The 19,068-nt window shown below is 49.0% G+C and overlaps 1 protein-coding gene and 1 long non-coding RNA gene across 5 annotated transcripts in view; one reads left to right on the top strand and one right to left on the bottom strand.

The window, feature by feature from the left end:
• ZHX2 (zinc fingers and homeoboxes 2) overlaps positions 1 to 19,068 on the bottom strand; it is a 162,884-nt gene that overhangs the window by 117,572 nt on the left and 26,244 nt on the right. The window lies entirely within an intron of this gene.
• On the top strand, positions 11,055 to 12,416 carry LOC144615103 (uncharacterized). The gene is made up of 3 exons (XR_013553531.1): positions 11,055 to 11,141; positions 12,061 to 12,167; positions 12,282 to 12,416. It is a non-coding gene; the product is annotated as an uncharacterized LOC144615103 (long non-coding RNA).

Raw genomic sequence — 19,068 nt, 5'->3', positions numbered from 1 at the left:
CTTGCCCAGCTCCTAGACTGAGCTGGGAGGGTTTTCATACTGTTCTTCCTCTTCCTTTCTTTCTAATTTATATGTGTACCCGTGCATATCCTTTTGGAGGGACTATCAGCACGTTAAGTAAACGTGGAGAAGCACAGAAATTCTAACCGCTGTTAAAAGTTCTTGAGGCCCTTTAATGAGACTAAAAGGCAATAGGACGTTTTTCCAACTTTTTGCTGAAATAGCGTCTTAATTACTTTTAAAAAGATCAGTGCCCTCAATGTGTAGGGTATATGAGTTGTTATCTGCCATCTTCAGATACTCCGTGTGAAATAAAAGACAGCCCACAAGACCCTGGTAGAGCCCAGACCCACTATACTGTTTGTATTCCCAGTGAGAATCATCTGTCATTAGTCATCCAGAAGCCCATTCACATATACGATCCATCAGCCCCAAGAAGGGAGGGAAAAATACACAAGATGAGATAAACCACTCATCCGTTCAGGGGGCAGCCCTCTACCCCTCCATCTTTTGTCCTGCAGCCTGCTTCAGCCCACACCCACTGAGCCGCCTCTCCCAACAGCATGCGGCAGGGGGCTGGGGGCCTCTCTGCTCAGACAAGGGGAGTTAGAGGATGACACTTCCTGAGATCCCTTTAGCCAGGCCCTGGTGGATACAGGCATGGGGCATGGCTGTCCCTGTCTTCCCTGATTCCAGTCTCCCTTCTGATCAGGCACCTCTTCCTTCATCCCAGGCTGAGCTGGATTGAGGACACGTTCTCCTTACAAGTCACTCCTGAGGGATGTGTGTGAGGGTGTGTATGCGTATGGTCCTCCTACACACACACACACACACACACACACACACGCACACACACACGCACACACACTCTATTATCCAGGCACTCTCTCTCTTCCTTCCCCCCCTCCAGTTCCTGAAAAACCAGGAGTTTTTGTGTGATTCCTCTCCTGAGCTCCAGGTCTGTATTTCTGCTCTTGGGCCAAAGCTGCTCCCTGAACAGACATGGGAGCCCAGGTCACAGAGCCCCGTTCCATCCACACCGCATCTCACTCTGCTTTCTTGACCAGCACCTTCTGGGTGCCCCTGGCGCTCTCCTCGGTCCCCACTCTTTTCTCCCTCATCCTGTCTCTGTTCTTAATACTGTCTGGTAGCTGTGTGCCTCATACTACCTTTTCCTGATCATTTGCTTACGGATGCTCTCTTTTTCTGTACAGATTCTGATGCTGCAGGCAGGTCTGGGTAACCTTAGGTTGGTTGCTTGATCTCTGAGCCTCAGTTTTCTCATCTGTAAAACGGGGTTGCGTGAGTACTAACCCTTGCTTCACAGAGTTGTTAGGAGGGTCAAATGAGGTAATACAGGCCAGCTCTTGGCACGGCGCTTGGTACAGAGAAAGCACACAAGTGTTAGCAACTATCACCATTATCACGGTTAATTATGATGTCAGTAACAACTGTTATTCTAAAAAGCCTAAGGCTCTCCCCACAGCTTGTCATCCTCCATCTTGGACTTCCTAATCTCCCTCTGGGAGTCCTACCCAGCCCCGCACCCCTATTTCCCAATTAATTTTTTTTGTAAGATTTTCTTTTTAAGTAATCTCTACACAAAATGTAGGACTTGAACCCACAACCCTAAGATCACACGCTCCACTGACTGAGCCAGCCGGGTGCCCCTTAATTTTCCTTTCCTCTGCACCCGCAAAAATGACAAACCTGAATTAAGAGTCAGGGGATCTGAATCCCGCTTTCGAGGAAGAATAAAAATGGCTTCTGACCCCGGGCGAGTAATAGTCTTTCTCGGTCTCATCTCCCTCACTTGAAAAATAAAGAGGTTGGACCAGAGCAGCATTTCTCAAAGCGCGTTCTAGAAGCTTCTGCCACACTCGTGCCCCTACACAGAGCCCCCGTGGCCAGAGCAGTGCCATGAGTGACCAACCTAGTACCCGTCCCCCAAGCTCCACCTCTGTTAGCTTGTTGTCTGCATTTGGATACTGTCTACACAGCCTGGAGCCTCAACAGACTGTTCCGGAACTGACCCAGACCCTCTCATAAAAAGAGATTCTGAATTGGCGTAAATCTCGGCTCCGTGAGGAAGGAAAATGAACTGCCGGCTTGCTGAAAAACTAGGACAAGGTTCTCTTTAGCAAGTCTCCAGGTACTGTTCAGGCAATCACCGGGTATCATGAGCCTTAAAATACGCCCCGCCTGGTGCGATGTCTCCTGATTAAGTTGGCTGCCAGGCTCAGGGCATTTCAGGCAGGAGTGGTGAATTTTAACACCACACAATTACTAGTAGTTTGGAAAACCCTTTTGAAAACACCATGCCAATCATTTAATTCATTTTCCAAGTCCTTTTTAATGCAAAATATGCTAATATGTTGCTGGAGTGTCCAGCAGAGAAACCTGCTGGAAAGTGGGGCCTCTCTTGCTTGGAGGTTAGGCGGAGAGCTGGTGGGAATAGGGCACAGTGGGAATAATGGCCCATTTTCCCTCCAGTGAAGAAAGGCAGGCTGATGCCACTGGGTTCAAGTGCTTCTTTGTGCTCCCTTCAGCTGCACAAGGTGCGCTCACCCTCACAGCCACAGATCTGGGGTATAATGGGCTTCTTTTCCACCGAAGCCCATGTCCCGCCCCTGGTGAGTGAGAGGTGTCCTTGAGTTGTCTGCTACCTCCTCCTGGTGAGTAGGGGACAGTGAAGGAGGGAGAAAGGAAAGGGGGAGGGAGAAATTCATGGCTTGATGGAATAAATTTCTTTGGGTGCCAGATGGGGAGAGGGGGCTGCTGCGCCATGGCCTTTGACAGAGGACATAACCCAGCAGGACTCCATTTCTCTTACCTGCATAAACTACATCAGGAAGAGCATAAACCACACATGCGGGGCCCCTCTTAGAGGCTGTAGGTCAGTCTACTCCATGATATCATTCCACGGTATCATTACCATAATTCCATCATTACGATTCCATGATATCATTAAAGGTTGCTGTTCTTGCGTATTTAGTAAGCAGAAACGCCTGGGGACTACTTGTATACGCGTGCTAGTCCTGGTGTGTATTCGTGTGGGGTGGTACATGGGAGTACGACACGTGGATCTAGTCCTTTATGGCTATCATTAAACTGAGCACCTACTATCTTCCAGGGACAATACGTGCCTTGATTGCAATGAGAGAAACACACATCCAGGCACACAGAAAGTAAGGCATGCATGGCGGCATCCCCATGTATCAGAGTGGGTTGCAAGCTACCAAATCTCTGGCCCGAGGCTTGCAAACAGGTGGCTGGGGCTGGATTTGGCTCTCAGACGTGTTTTCTTTGAGCTACACTATGCGTTAAGCATTTTGGAAATGTCTTATAAAAACCAAGATTTCAGGGAAACTTGGATGGCTCAGTTGGTTGATCGTCTGACACCTGATTTCGGCTCAGGTCATGATCTCACAGTCTGTGAGTTTGAGCCCCGGGTTGGGTTCTGTGCTGACAGCGCGTGGCCTGCTTGGGATTCTCTCTCTCCCTCTCTCTGCTCCTTGCCCGCTCATGCTCTCTCTCTCTCTCTCTCTCTCCAAATAAGTAAACATTTTTTTTTTAAACCAAGATTTCCAACTTTCCTTGGAAAAACAAAAGGTAGGGGTGCCTGGGTGGCTTAGTCGGTTGAGTGTCCAACTTCGGCTCAGGTCATGATCTCGCAGTCCGTGAGTTCAAGCCCTGCATCAGGCTCTGTGCTGACAGCTCGGAGCCTGGAGCCTACTTCGGATTCTGTGCCTCCCTCTCTCTCTGCCCCTAACCTACTCGCATTCTGTCTCCCTCTCTCTCAAAAATAAATTAACATTAAAAAATTAAAATAAAACAAAACAAAACAAACAAAAGGTAGCTGTCTGGCATCCCTAAGTCCATATTCCTGCCTGGGAACAGTCTGTTGGGGCTCAGTGGCGAGTGTCCCTTTTGGACTGGGCGTGGAATTTTCGATTTTGTCAAAGTTGCCACACTCCCCATTCCTTACTTCTGGCTCGCCTTCCTCATTCCTTTTACCTGCCTGACTTCATATGCACTTGAGTTTGCAAGCCTAACATAGGATAGGCCCCTTGCTTTGCTAGTGAGGAACCTGAGGCCTAGAGAGGTGAAGAGACAGCAGACAAGGGCAGACTTGAATCCAGGTTTCTGCTGGACATCAGGGTCTGAGCTGTTTTTCCCACATCACACTGTGTGTCATCAAGGGAACTTGGGGGTACACAGTGTTTTCAATACAGGAGGACCATCATAATGACCTGGTGGATGGACCAGCCCAAGACATGGCTGCTGTAGGGTGAGGCAAGGGGCTGGAGGGAGGGGGGCGGAAGAACAACAGCCTAAAACAGAACAGTCTTAGAAAGGGAGTAACGGGTTCTTGGCTGCCTTGTGGACCTGAAACCCCGTTTATTCAGTGCTGTTTGCTTGTGACTTTTAAAATGTATTTTATTGTGAAACAGAACATATAGAAAACCACATAACACAGAAACATACATATTGTTTTCAACTGTTTATGATTTTTTTTTTTTTGGTCCTGTTTTCTTTCTAAAAGCCATCAAAGATGCTTCAAAATCAGGGCTTTTTTTCAGTCTGCACTCACCCCAGATAAGAAACCACCCTACCTCTGGGGAGCCTGGGTGACTTAGTCGGTTAAGCGTCCGACGCCAGCTCAGGTCATGATCTCACAGCTCATGAGTTCAAGCCCTGCATTGGGCTCTGAGCTGACAGCTTGGAGCCTGTAGCCTGCTTCAGACTCTGTGTCTCCCTCTCTCTCTTTGCCCCTCCCCACTCGTGCTCTGTCTCTCTCTCTCAAAAAAAAAATAAACATTAAAAATAATAATAAGAAGAGGGACAGGATCTCTCCAGGGTGGAGAACCTCTAGGATTCTGCCAGGTTCAGAATACTGTGGAGAGCGGAAGGAATCTTCCGGGATTTCTGTGAAAGGCAGGACAGTGATGCCATCACTTACTGGCCCGGGCCAGAAGCAAAACCTTCCTCATGGCTACATTCGGACCAGAAACCAGGTGGCGGCATCTATCACAGATCCCTCCAGGTAACAGGATGTTGGTGAAAAGGGAACCTAAAAGTCGTGGGCTCCAAGCCCCTCGCTGACAGCTGAGTATACAACGTTTGGATGAAGAACGTGACTTGCTCAAGGTCTGATACTGAATATTAAGCCACATCCCAGGGCCTTTTCCTTCAGCCTTTATTCCAAAGTAAAACCTCTCACAAGGTCTGGAGGCCTGGGGGTGTGAACAGGAGGGCTCTTCAGACCAGGCTTCTCACTCACAAAAGGGCATAAATTGAAACTTTTGACACAGTCCATGTCAAAACTATATGAGGCTGTCTGAATCAGAGACTCTAAGACCTGTACAATACCCTGAATTTAAGTATTTTAAATATAGGAGCACCTGGGTGGCTCAGTTGGTTGAGCCTCCAACTCTTGGTTTTGGCTCAGGTCATGGTCCCAGAGTTGTGGGATTGAGCCCCGTGTTAGGCTCTGTGCGAAGTGTGGAGCTTGCTTGGGATTCTCTCTCTTCCTCTGCCCCTCTCCCCTGCTGTCTCTCTTTATAATAAATAAAATTTTAAAAAAGTTTTTAAAGTCTTTTAAATGTAAACCTCGTGGTAAACTCACAACTCGGTTCTATAGCAGAGTATTCTGGATATCAAGAGTAAACTTGCTGATATAAAGATTTTGCAGGTTTTACGGTAATCAGTTCTCATATTTTTTCATACTTTAATGTGCCAGAAGACCAAAGCTGGGGCCAGGCTCTCTCTTGCTCTCTTTGTGGACTGGTCCCATGGCAAAACGCAAACAGCAGAAGCTGCTGGGGGGCCCCTTCAGTTCAGTGAATGGAAGCAGGGGGCTGGTGTAGTAAATGGAGGTGGGTTACATCCATCTCAGCCAAGGCAACGGCACTTCCTATGTGCTTCCTAAGTGCCAGGAATGGGCTAACGGTTGGGTACAGAGATGACCGCCCTGCCCATGAGGAAGTCACAGCCTGGCCAGGCAGCCAGACACTGGACGAGCTATAAAGTGATGTGACAAGTAGATGCAGAAAGTGCTGGGAGTCCCAGTGGGGAGGAGAACGTGCATCTGCCGGAGGGTGTAGCAAGGGGCAGATGGTGTGATGAGAGGCAGAGAGAAAAACGTCCCTTCCAAAGATGTCCACGCCCTACTCCCCAGTGCCTGTGAATATGTTAGCTTACATGGCAAGAGGGACTCTGCAGATGTGGTTAGGTTATGGACGTAGAGATGGGGAGATGATCCTGGCTTATCTGGACGGGCCTGATGTAATCATGCAGGTCTTCAGAAGTGAAAGAGGGAGTCAGAGTGACACAGTTTGAGAAAGACTCAATAGGCCATTGCTTTGAAGATGAAAGAAGGGTCCATAAGCCAAGGAACACAGGCAGCTTCCAGAAGCTGGAAAAGTCAGGGAAACAGATTCTCCTCTAGAGCCTCCCGAAGGAACAGCCCGGTGATACCTTGATTTTAGCCCCGTGAGACCCATTTCAGACTTGTGACCTCCACCAAGGTTGTGGTAGTTTGGTACAGCAGCCCTAGAACACAGACAATGGAGGATAACTCGAGTAGGACACAGGAGCCCTGGGGGACTAGTCCTGAACCGGCAGCCCTTGCCCTCTCAAAGCTTCTATTTATCTATTTCTCCCTCTGAAAAACGAGAGCACTGGTGAGGGTAGGGATGGCTGGCTCAGTCACTACAGCACACAACTCTTGGTCTCAGGGTGATGAGTTCAAGCCCCTCAATGGGCGTGGAGCTTACTTAAAAACAACAACAACAACAACAACAACAACAAACCAAGAGCACTGGGTGTAGACACTCTCTGATGTCCCTTCTGGTTCTGACACTTGGTGGTTTTATGAAGAAGAGGAGCAGCTACCATAATGTAATGACTGGCAACTGGTTGTGAGGGTTGACAGAAAACAGCCTGTCCCAGAGCGTGTTTGGTGGAATTTAAATTCTACGGGCTGCTGATAAGGGTCAGTCAGAAAAGAGGGCTATTCATGCAGCAAATTATTACCCATCACTTACCAGGCACTGTTCTGAACCCTGGGGAGTCGGTGGTGAACAGGACAGATGACCTCCCTGCCCTCACAGAGCTCAGATCAGAGAAGTGAACTAACACACTCTTTGTTAGGAGAGAACTAATGAACAGGCCAATTTCCACTGGTCATGATACCACGAAGAAAATGAAACCTGGTGATGAGACAGTGTGGGACAAGGAGGCTAGCTTCTCCTGGTAGAATGGTCCGAGCTGGCCTCTCAGGGTCAAATTCGACCTGGGCTTACGTGATGAGATGAGCTGGGCGTTTGAAGAAAAGGGGGAAGAAGTATGAAAAAATATTGAGCTAAATAAAATTAAACAGAATTCTATATGGAAGAGTCCTGAGGGTTTGAACATATCAGTTGGTTCATGTGTTCGCTGTCCAATGACACATTATTTCATTGAACCAGGCAGTGTTCTAGACACAAGGGATACAGAACTGAACAAAACAGGCAAGGTCCCTGGTGCGTGGAGCATTGTGAGTGTGGGGGAAACAGACAATACAAAACTCAACAGATAAATATAACATCAGGATATAAAAGGACTCGGAGGGGGCACCTGGGTGGCTCGGTCGGCTGAGCGTCCAACTCTTGGTTTTGGCTCAGGTCAAGATCTCATAGCTTTGTGGGTTTGAGCCCCGCGTCGGGCTCTGCTCTGCACTGCCTGTTTGGGATTCTCTCTCCCCCTCTCTCTGTGCCCCTCCCCTACTGGTGCCATCTCGGTGTCTCTCAAAATTGAGAAACAAACGTAACAAAAAATAAAAGGACTCTGAGGAACAGAACGGGTATGGGGATAGGTGTTGACAGCGGTGGTAATGGTGGTCTGGGAAGATATCTGGCGTAGACATCTGAACAGAGAATTAACATGCAAGATGAATCGGTAGGCAGCATTTCCCAAACTAACATGACAACACAACCCCTTTGTCCCAGAGCATCACGCAGGACACAGACTCCTCAGAACACACTTTGAGAAACCCTGGCCCAGAGACAGCTGAAGCATGAACCACACTCTCGCAGGACCGAGGCTAGCATGTCAGGATGGAGACTATGAATCTCATGAATACAGAGTAAGGCATTTTGTGCAGAAAGTCCCCGCCTCCAAATGCGTATCAGAAAGTAGGAGAGGGGCGCCTGGCTGGCTCAGTTAGTACAGCATGTGACTCTTGATCTTGGGGTCGTGGGGTCCGGAATTCAAGCCCCATGCTGGGTACGGAGCCTACTTTAAAAAAAAAAAAAAAAAAAAAAAAAGCAAGTGGGAGTGACTGGGAATTCTCTGCTTGACTGCTAGTTAGTAAAGCTCTGCATGCTCTCCTGAGCCATCCCAGACTCCCCCTCGGTTCTGCGGGATTCATGAAGCTTGAGGATAAGGTAAGCCCATGATTGGATGAGTCGGCACTAGCCCGTGCTGGTTTTCCCCAGAGAGCAGAATATAAAAGAACAGGAATCCTTCTTCTAGGATGTTATGTTGCAAAGAACATGTATTTGTTTTTTTAAGCGTATCATCTGGGTGACAACGATCAATGTCCACATTTCCGGGGATCTTTAGCCAAGTCCCCCTTCACTTCTGATTAAGGAATAAATGGTGCACCCTGGGACCAGAAACAAGATCTGGGGCCCGAACAGGGCCGACGCTCATGCAAAGCGCACACCCTGAGAAAAAGACCAATATTCTCCCCAGGAAGCCACAGGGAGTTTCACTGCGAGCAAACCCCACCGTCCCTGCGATGTCCTTTCCTGTCTAGAGAAGGCCGTCTGGACTTTCTCACAGCTCAAGTCAGAGGAGGCACATTATGTATTCAAGTCCTGCTGCGGCAAGCCTTCCAGCACGCCATCCTGCCTGGGCTCCAGCAGAAACACCTCTCTGGGGAGCAGGCTCTGTTCGTGGTAAGCTGGGCTCCGGGTCGGCCAGAGGAACTGCTCTGAAAGCCCACAGAACGTGGCCTCGCCTGGCAGGTGGTAATGCCGTTCACCTTCCTCGTTCCCTAGGCGAGATGTGAGCTCAGACAGATGGGGGGGGGGGGGGGGGGGGTGGGTCTTCCCATGAAAGCCAACGCCTTTCCCAAGCCTCTGCTTCCCTGAACTGCCTGCCCGAGCCCCCATGTGGTTCCTCTGCTTGGATAATCCTCCTGCCCCTCGTCACCTTCTTGTCACCTGCCATCTTTTTCATCTTGGCTCTGTGTCACTTCCTCTGGGAAGCTGTCTGTCTTGATCGGATCAAATACCACCATTGGGGGTGCTTAGGGCACATCATGCCTCTTTGACGAGCACCTGCAGTGGCTCTGAGTCCCCGGTCCTGCCACTCACATCCCTTCAACAAATCCCATCACCTCCCCGGGCCTCAGTTGCCGAAGGAAGGGAGGTGAAAAGATGCTCACTGTGCTTCCCTCCCTGTCCCCGTGCTCTGAGATTTCCCTTCCTGAGACAAGAGTCACACTCATTTACTTAGCGCTGAAATGACAGAGAGAGCCACAGTATTGGTTTCCACATTTTGAAGACACGCCATCCCTTTTCAAATGATGCTGTCTCATCCTAAAGCAGGGAATGGGCGGAGCTACTTTGCTTGAAATGGGCCAAAGTCTGGAAGCCCTTTGTCTCCCAGCCTCTGAGGTACCTCCCCCGCCGAGGGCTCCAGAGGCACGGGTTTCAAGCCACTCCCTGGGACGGGCCTTCCAAATCGAACACTAGGGCAAGTTCCAAAGTCCACCCACTCACACCCCATGCTGACTGGTTGCCTGAATTCTGTGGGGTCCGCAGATCTTCTACTGACAAGTGTCCAAAAGACACAAAGGTTTGTCTGTTCCTCTTTAAGCTTTCTTTCAACATGTCTGATTTCACACGTAGCTCCGGAGCACGCACGAAAGGGGGATCATAAAAAGGTAGGAGAGGAGAGACCCATCGGTGAGCCCACTTCCAAATCTGTGATATGGACACAAGGGCCACAAGCACTGGAGCAAAGGACACAAGCAACCGCTGTTGGCGCTGCCCGCTCTCTCACAGAGGAGGCACGGACACCCATGTGGGGGTGTGCTGGCCCTCCACACATCTCGGGCGCCTGAGTCCCATCGTCCTCAGCGGAGCCCCCTAGACCCGACTTCGGAGTTCTGACCGCGGAGGGCCGGGCAGCAAATCGGCAGACCTGGCCACGGGTCCCCAGGAGCACCCAGCACTGTCACGGGCACGATCAAGGACTTCAGGTCCTTGCAGTAGTAGCCCACCCCTCCTTCAGAATTCAGAATTTGCTGGAACACCTCCTACCGATCACTATCACCCAGGTGTGAATCTCTGGGGGGCCTTCTACAGCCAGAGCTGCACACTCCTTTCTTTCTTTCTTTTCTAACACCTTCCAAATTCATCACCCTAGACGTGGTGAGCAAAAGAACGTGCAGACATTTGTGGGGAAGGGGTGAGTGCCCCTGCTTCCCCTATGTCAGGGAGATACCAAAACCCACTGAGAAATCATCTGGGAGAAGACTCCCAGGATGGGCCTTTGTGGGCACCTGTCCAAAGGTTCCGATTTGGAAGCCACAACAGCTGGCCTTTTGGAGCCAGAGAGAAAGCTTTCATATATTGAGACAATTGATTATTATTATTTTTTTAAAGGCTCCAAAACCTCCTCTAAAGCCATCTCCTGTACTTAAACATTCCCTTAGTTCTCCCCCGCCCCCCCATATTTATTTGGCTTATAAAAACGTATTAAATCAGTAGTCACTCTGCTGTCTCAAATGTGTCTACTCTCAGCCCCACGGTCTGGTGACAGTTCTCTTTATCGATCTCAAGACAGCAGCCGAAAGTCCTGTAGTCCTGTAGGTCTCCCCCTCCTCCCCACCGCCTGCCCCTTTGTCCTGTCCGGTCCTCTCCAACTTACTCTATGAAGGCTCGGTGACAGACACAGCAAGCTGGAAGGGGAGGGAGGCAGTGCTATTTATAATTCGGCAGAGTTGGCCCTCAGAACACGGCCATTTTTTCCAGGCGGACTGCCAGATCCCACATTCCCCAGGCTCCATATATGGGCCTCTCACAGGCCCCTGTGCCCATAGCCTTGCCTCTGAGGGGACCAAGGCCGCCAGGCAAGTCAGGAAGGTAAGGCCCGATCCGCTCCTCCATGGCCGTGGGGGCCACAGCCAGCCCGGGAGCCTGGCCTCCCCGTGCTTCCCCTGGGGGGTGGTCAGAAAGTGGGGAGAAAGGAATAAGAAACCCTGAGGTCCCAGCCCGAAGGAGTTGGAGAGCAGCCGGCTTTCTCTCCAGGGCTTGAATAAGAATGGTGAGGAAAAAATGTATTCTTGCTACGAAACATTAGGTCACCCCTTGTTTTTTGCCAAGTGGTTTTCAATTGTTTCCATCGAGATGTGACTGAGGTCCACGGCAGCCCTGCCAGCCCCCGAGGGCTCCGAAAGCCGGATTTATGGACGCCCTTGGATAGGCAGATGGGAGGGGAAGCCCAGGGAGGGTGGGCAAGCCAAGGCGAGGGAGCAGGGCTTTGCCAAGCAGATATTTTCTGCAGGCTCTCAGCTTTGATTAGCATATATTAAGGGCGCAGAGAGAGAAAGGTGTCCGGCCTCTTGTGGGCATTTGGACATAAACGCCCCCCTGCCCTCCAGAAACCAAGCACTGAGGCAAGAGGAAGGGCCTGACGGGTTGACTTGTCACTCCAGGCTTTTCTCATCTCTGTCCCTTCTAGGCCAACGCCTGTCAGGCCAGGCCGGGGCCACAAATGGGCGGGAGGGGGGGGGGCCTGGAGAACCCCCCTCCACGGGCATGTGGGCGATTTTACTTCGATTTTGTGGACTGTTTCTCCAACCTCCTCAAGAATGGTCTGCAGTGGACACAGCTGTGTCAAATCAAGTTCAAGTCCTTTCTCTAAATAGCCTTTTGTGGCTATCTGGATAGCTCTTCCTTAGGATGGAGAGCATCTGGTATTATTATGAATTGTTATTATTAATATCAATAATAAGAGTCTGCCTTTATTGAGTGTTCACCATGCCACCCACTTAACATATAGCATCTCATTTAATCTTCGTAACACCCCCCAAGAGATGGATGTTCTTCTGCAGGTGAGGAAACTGGGGTGCAGAGAGGGGAAGCAGCATGTCCATGCTTACCCTACGGGTAAGTAGCAGACCCCCACGCCTGTCCAGCTCCTCACTTCCCACCTCTCTGCTCTACGTACCAGTTCCTGTCACTTGCGTCTGCGCTGTCTTTGTTCCTTTTTTCTCCTTGCAGGTGGAGGCCCCTTCTTAAATGTGTTGCCCCTTCTCTTCTCTCCTGAGCATCTAGGACAAACTAGACCCACAAAGAATCTTCACTCAGGAGGCAGTTCTTCGGCCAAGGGCACCTCTCACCTGTGAGCTCTTTTCAGCGTAGGAAGGATTCTGGATTCTCTGTGGACCCCATGGCCTCTGTAGCCCTCCCTGAACAGCCAGGACCCTCTATCTGTGGAGGTCTCAGCCGTCCCGTTACTTGCTTGCCTGTGACAAATATGGGGCTGGCACTTCAGCAGGGAGAAGAAGCAGCAGGAGTTGATCAATTCCTAAGCAACAAAGATCCTGTTTTCATGCAAACGTCCTCGGCATTAAAACAAAAACAAATTCTTCCCGGGGCGCATCCTGGATGCCAAGTCTCCTTGCAAGACACATTTTTAAGCGGGGTTCTGCGCCTGCGTGAGAGACTAACGGGGAATGGGAGGAGAGCTGTGAGCCAGGTGTCAGGAGGCAATGCAGGACCTTAAGGTGGCATGGCAACAAGTGCCTTGAGTTCTGAGCAGGTAGGGACCACCGAGGGCTTCCTGAAGGAGGGAGTTATTCCGATTCAACTCAGCGGTCTCCTGACTGATGGTGTTGGCCTGATCTTGCAGGACCTGGGTGCCCACCAACACCAGCACTACTGGAACATCGCCAGGGTCACTGGGCTAGCCCAACAGTTACAGAAACATCCACAGGGCATCTGGCCTCCAGCTGGCTCCAGCCGTTTTGTCCTTTATGAACACGGGGGTTCAAAGGCAACACTGTTAACAGCTCAAGGGCAGGGCCACACAATTCGCTTTTGGCAAATAACTAGCAATACCAGGACTGCAGCATTTTAGTGCTGCAAGATCACCTGCTACCACCCCCTTACCGCCGATGCCTTGCCCAAGGCTCCCGGTCCAGCCAAGACTCCAGCTCAAACCTCTTTTCTCCTGCTCCCTGAGACCTTCTGCGCAGCCTCCTTTTCTCACACTGTGGAGGTATTCTCTGGCTTCAGCACATGCCCAGAAGCACTACTGGGCTGGGTACCGGGAGACACGGAGCACACGGCACCAGGCTGCAGTCTTCTCAAGGTAGCCTGCGAGCAATTCCAGGGTAGGAGCAGCGCCTTCCCAATGCATCTCTCTTCCCAGCGCCTACCACGGCAAGGGGGACGGGGCAGGCAAAGGTCTGGTGCGGGGCACAGTAAATGGGCAAGTCTGGCAGGATTAAAGGGCCCATAAAGGGGCTTTGTGGCAAGAATCAGCTAATTAGAGTGGAAAGAGCATGGACTTGGGGTAGAAAAGATGTGGGCTGGCATCCAACACGGTCACCATGTCGGGGGATTGAGAGGGTTCCCCATTATCCATGTTCTCTTCCTGCCAAGCATGCAGCTGGACTCCACTTCCCAGTCTTCCTTGCAGTTAGGATGGTCACGTGGCTACACTCTGGCCAATGGACTGAAAGCGGAAGTAATGTGGGGCAATTTCAGGCCCAGCCCCTGAAAACCTCCCACATGTGGTTCTTCATCTACCAATTGACCCAGAGTGCTCCCAGGACCAGGTTCCCGAATCCCTGTGTGGAAGACCACCTGCCAAACATCTGCACTGAATCGTGTTCGCAGGAAATAAACTCCTAAAGCGTTACGCTATTAAAATTTGGGGGTTACCGCTGTTAGCCCAACCTAATACAGTCTCTTACTAGCCATGTGGCTTTGGATAAGTTTCTTAACCTCCTGAAGCTCCAATTTCCTCATCTGTAAAATGAGAATTTAAAAAACCTTCCTGAGAATGACTGGGCTAACATTTGTGAAGATCTCACAATTAAGGCTGCATTATGACTTTTGTGAGCCCTACACATTTTTGCCTTTATGGGTCCGGTCCCTTCCTGCATTAAATTAAAAAAAAAATAATAGAAATAAAAAAACAGAAAAAATTGGGTTTTTAATATTACATCGGTATAAAGAGGAGTACAATCCAGGCCAGATAAATCATGATGCTTATTATTGTTTCTTATTTCTATATTTGATTTTATATTCATTATTATTATGTTCATTTTTTCCTTCTGACTTTAAGGGAAATTAAAATCAAACATTTTCTGGGGCTCTGAAAATATCGTGGGCACTAGGCGTTATGCCTATGTACCTAACGGAGAAGATGACCCAGCATGCCTGGCCCATGATGCATGCACTGAATCAAAACTATTACGGATTTTTTTTTAAAGTTTGTTATTTTGAGAGACAGAGAGGGGAAGTAGGGCAGAGAAAGAGAGAGAGAGAGAGAGAGAGAGAGAGAGAGAGAGAGAGAATCCCAAGAAGGCTCTGCACTGTCAGCACAGAGCCCAACGTGGGGCTCAAACTTACAAATGGTGAGATCCTGACCTGAGCTGAAATCAAGAGATGGTCAGTTAACTAACTTAGCCACCCAGGTCCCCCAAAACTATTATGGATTAAAAAAAATAGGAAGATGGAAGCATGAAATAGCAACAACTGGTCATGAAGCCCCTTTCACATACTTCATTTCCTCCAACTCTCACATCCACTGTATGAAATGATTCTCACTTCTATTTTCCAATGAGAAAGGTGAGGCTCGGAGAGGTCAAGGGTCATGCTCAAGAGGGGTAGGAGCCCCGTGCATGGTGCCTCATATCAGGCAGAGTGCTAGACACCTGTCTTTGTTACTTTTCATTTTCTCAACGCGGTACGATAGGGATTCTTTTTTTTTAATCCCCATTGTATGACTGAAAAAAAAAAAAAGATACTGATGTAAGGACAAGCGGCTGAGCTGAGAACTTGAAACCACTTCTGGGGCCAAATCTAATGCTCCCTCTACCACCTCGCCTTTCCATCTATCAATAGCTCTGTCACGAGAATTGATACATGGCAGTGTCTATGGAGGGTGTCAGACGCCCCAACACCTTCTTTCATAGAGCAGAGAAGAACCTGCGCAGGGCTGAAATCCAAACACATCATGCCAGATCAGACTTGTGCTTTCTCATTCTCCACCCAAATGTACTCCTTAGAAGGTCTAATTATAGTGACTTCTATTTTCTTGTAAATAATCACATCTGTCATAACTGATTTAACTGATTCAAGGCTCCAAGTTGGCAGTCTTGGAGGCCCGAGCCAATGTGTCAATTACGCCAAGAAGGCTGTAAGCAAAAGTTGCACGAAATGGAAGAGAGAAAAAAAAATTAGTCACAGGCATATAGATGGTGGGGACCAATATGTGCTTTTTCACAACAGTAATATCAACACAAACTCCTAAACGTGGCCAATGGGTGTCAATCCGTCGGCAACCTAATTTAGTAAAACAGACACAGCCAGCCAGATCCTAGGGAATAAAAACAATCTTTTTTAGTGGAGACTCAATCCTAGAAACTGGTTTCTCCAATATCTTTCAAGTCTAAGTAAATACCCTCAGGAATTTGCCACGGCTCTTTACGCTTGTCTTCAGGAGAAAAGATGCGTTGAAGGACTCACGTGATTCAGGAATATACAGCTTTCCCCTTTTTGAAAGTTTGTGTTATGCCACCTCACCTTTGTGAGAGATCTCCATTAGTACCTGGCTTCGCTAACGGAAAGAAATGCAAAACGGACTTTCTATGGAAAAAAGGGCAAAAAATGAAAATAGCATTATTAGTTTTGCAGCAGCCATTAAAGAGATAGCTGCACCCCAAGCAGGGAGAGTGGCCCCACCAAGATCCTTCCCTGGGACCTACACTTAGAATCTCGGCATCAACTGCCTGTGCTTTGACTTATTTTGTGCATCCTGTAGCAAGAAGTGTCCTAAGGTATCAGAAAAGCCTGAGAGGTTTTTTGGGGGCTTGGGGAGCTGAAAAATTTCCTATACAAATGAATGGTAATTGCTTCTTTGCTTTATGCCGCTTCAGCTTGCTCACGACAGGTTTCATAGGAACACTCTACTCTAGGACAGTGGGGGAAACTTGAAGTCTTAGTGGCTATATTTGAGCGTGGCTGTTCAGCCAGCACAGAGTGGTAGCTAGAACTTTCGATATGGACTTGGGTACAAGTCTCTCTCCACTTCTCACTAGTGTGACTAAGCAAATCATTTAACCTTCCCCAGTGCATCTCAGCTTCCTCATCTATGAAATGGTGACAACCTAGAACCCTCGTGGGACTGAATGATCTAATGACTCAGTATGACAGCCTGTTGGAAAGTGTAAGCACCACATAAATGCTCATTATCATTATTAACAGATCAGCATATACTGAGTGCTGTTTTCAATCCATGGGAATGGCTTCTCTCTCTCCTAAAATAACTCCAAGCAGAAACAGTCATGCTTTCAGTCACAGAGGGGAGGTGAGGCTTCTTTCCTAGGGAGGTGTTTGAAAGTCGTCTTGCCAATTAAGCTCTGAAAGTCCCTGTGTCTGAAGGGAAGCTTCGAGAAAGGAGTATCTTCCAGGTAAGAATGTGGGAAAGTAAAAGATGGCTCTCATCCACTCCCCAGTTGCCCACGGGAAATGCTTTTGGTGACCCCAATCCTGCAGCTGGTGTAACTTCCTTCGGTCCTGGTCCATCGGTGTGAGCAGAGGGGGTTAAGAGCAGACTCTGAAGCCAGACTTCCTGAACTTTGAGTACTGCTCCGCTCTTTACTTATGGTGTGATCTTGGACAAGTTATCTTTGTTTCAGTTCCTCATCTATAACATGAGGGTAATAACAATACCTACCCCTTAGGGTGCTAGTGAGGAATGAATGAATGAATACACGTCCAAAGCTCACAGTAGGACCAGGTACATAGGAAGCAATTAGCATCCGGCTTGCAATGGCCATATTACAGTCATTGGCCTTCCCCTCATCCCGTGTTCATTAACATGCATGTTTAACAGCTTTTCCACACCAACCCCCTTACTAGGAAGGAGATTCTTTAGTCCACATAGAAGATCTGAAAACAAAACACAGTATTAAGAACTCCATGATCTATATACCTGAATCTGCAAGAGAGGCCCAGGGTCACCTCCTTCAAGGGCAGTTCATTTCCAGGGTAGAGGTGTGGGGGAAAAAGGCTCTGGACTGAGAATCGAGAGGCCCAAGTCCTAGGCCAGTGCCATTTTGCCCACTCTGTGGCCTTGAGCAAATCACTTCATCTCTCTGGGTATTAATTTTCTCAGCTGTAAAAATAGGGGACTTTGGTTGTGAATCTCAGTTTATACGTCTGTAAACAACGATAATAGGAATAACTATCCTATAACACCACATCATGTAGTGCGAACCAAATCACACATCCCATGTAAAGGTGGACAAGGGTCCTGAGCATGGCCCATAAGGCTCTGGACCATCCAGTTCCTGTGTCTCCTGGCCCACGGCTCTCCCTTCACTTGTTCTGGTCCGCACACTGGCCTCCCGGCTTTTCTCCCACTCCCCAGGCACACTGCTACCACAGTGCCTTTGCCCCAGCTTTGTTCCTCTGCCTGGAATGCTCTTTCCATAAATAGTCCCATGGCTCACTCCCACACCATTTTCAAATACTGGATTATTATTTTTTCCACAGCTACTATCACTTTCTTGCATAGTGCACGATTTCCTTGCTTATGATGACTACTACCCTTTATTGTCTGTCTCCTCCCAGGCCAAGGATGTGTGTTCCATGAGGGCAGGATTCTATTTTGTTTCTGTCCCCCAAAAGCCTAGAAGACTACCTGGCACATAACAGGTGATCAGTAACTATTTGATATTTACTGAATGAATGAATGAATGAATGAATGAATGAAGAGCACTTTGTACAGCAAGAAGGTGCTTACTGAATTTGGGGCAGCCTTCCTAAATGTTAGGGGGAGATTCTTACTCCTCCCCTGCCTTCTTTCCATGAGGAAGGATCCTTACTGAGTCACCCTGGACCTGTTTCCATCCCTGTCACCCACGTTTGCCTAGAAGTGGAGTAAAGCATCTCGCTGGCGGATGAGTCACTGGTCCATTTCTTGACTCAATGAAGTTAAGCTGCAAACTTCACAGATGCAATTTCTTTGCCTGTTCTGGCTCTGCCATCAGACAGAGCAATGCTCTAAGTGAGTGAGTCTGCTTTGCAGGCTCACAGTTCCCTCCTTGGGTTCTGTGTGGGGTGGGGTGCAGGACAGGGGGCGTTAGAAAGACCTTCTAGCCAGCAGATGTACGTAAGTCATGCTCACTAGCCTGGCTCTGTAAGGAACAAAGTGGACATTAAAAACAATTTTTTTTTTAATGTTTACTTTTTTTTGAGAGAGAGACAGAGAACTAGCTGGGGAGGGGTAGAGAGAGAGGGAGACACAGAATCTGAAACAGGCTCCAGGTCCTGGGCTGTCAGCACAGAGCCTGAAACGGGGCTTGAACCCATGAACCATGAGATCATGACCTGAGCGGAAGTCGGACACTCAACCGACTGAGCCACCCAGGTGCCCCGACTTGTATCTCTCCTGATTGGTCTTGAACCTGGTCAAGCAACAGCGCTGTGCCATTTACTGACCCCTAAAACTTCAACTAAATATTCCAAATTTTAACGAGTGAAGCCTTACGTTCTTTGTTTCCAGACTGTTTTCGATCCTAGTCGCTCTCCTTCCACGTATTAGTTTGAGAATGTCCCACTTTGCACACAATACTGCAAACTGCTGAGCACAATTCTGTGAGGAGGCTTGTGACTGGCTCGCTCTGGACACACACTGTTCCCAATGCTGCTAAAAACTATCTCCACATCCCTCTTCACACCGCTAGTCCTTCCGGGACCTGCAGCCCATACAGCCTTTCCCACCCAGGATCTGCGGTGCCTCAGGGTTCTGTCTCCCGCTCTCTGGTGG

Source organism: Panthera onca, chromosome F2, assembly GCF_046562875.1.
Source record: "Panthera onca isolate mPanOnc1 chromosome F2, mPanOnc1 haplotype 2, whole genome shotgun sequence".
In the NCBI taxonomy this organism is placed as follows: Eukaryota; Metazoa; Chordata; class Mammalia; order Carnivora; family Felidae; genus Panthera; species Panthera onca.
Note: the sequence above shows the minus strand (reverse complement) of the source record. Positions and strands in the feature narration are given on the sequence as shown.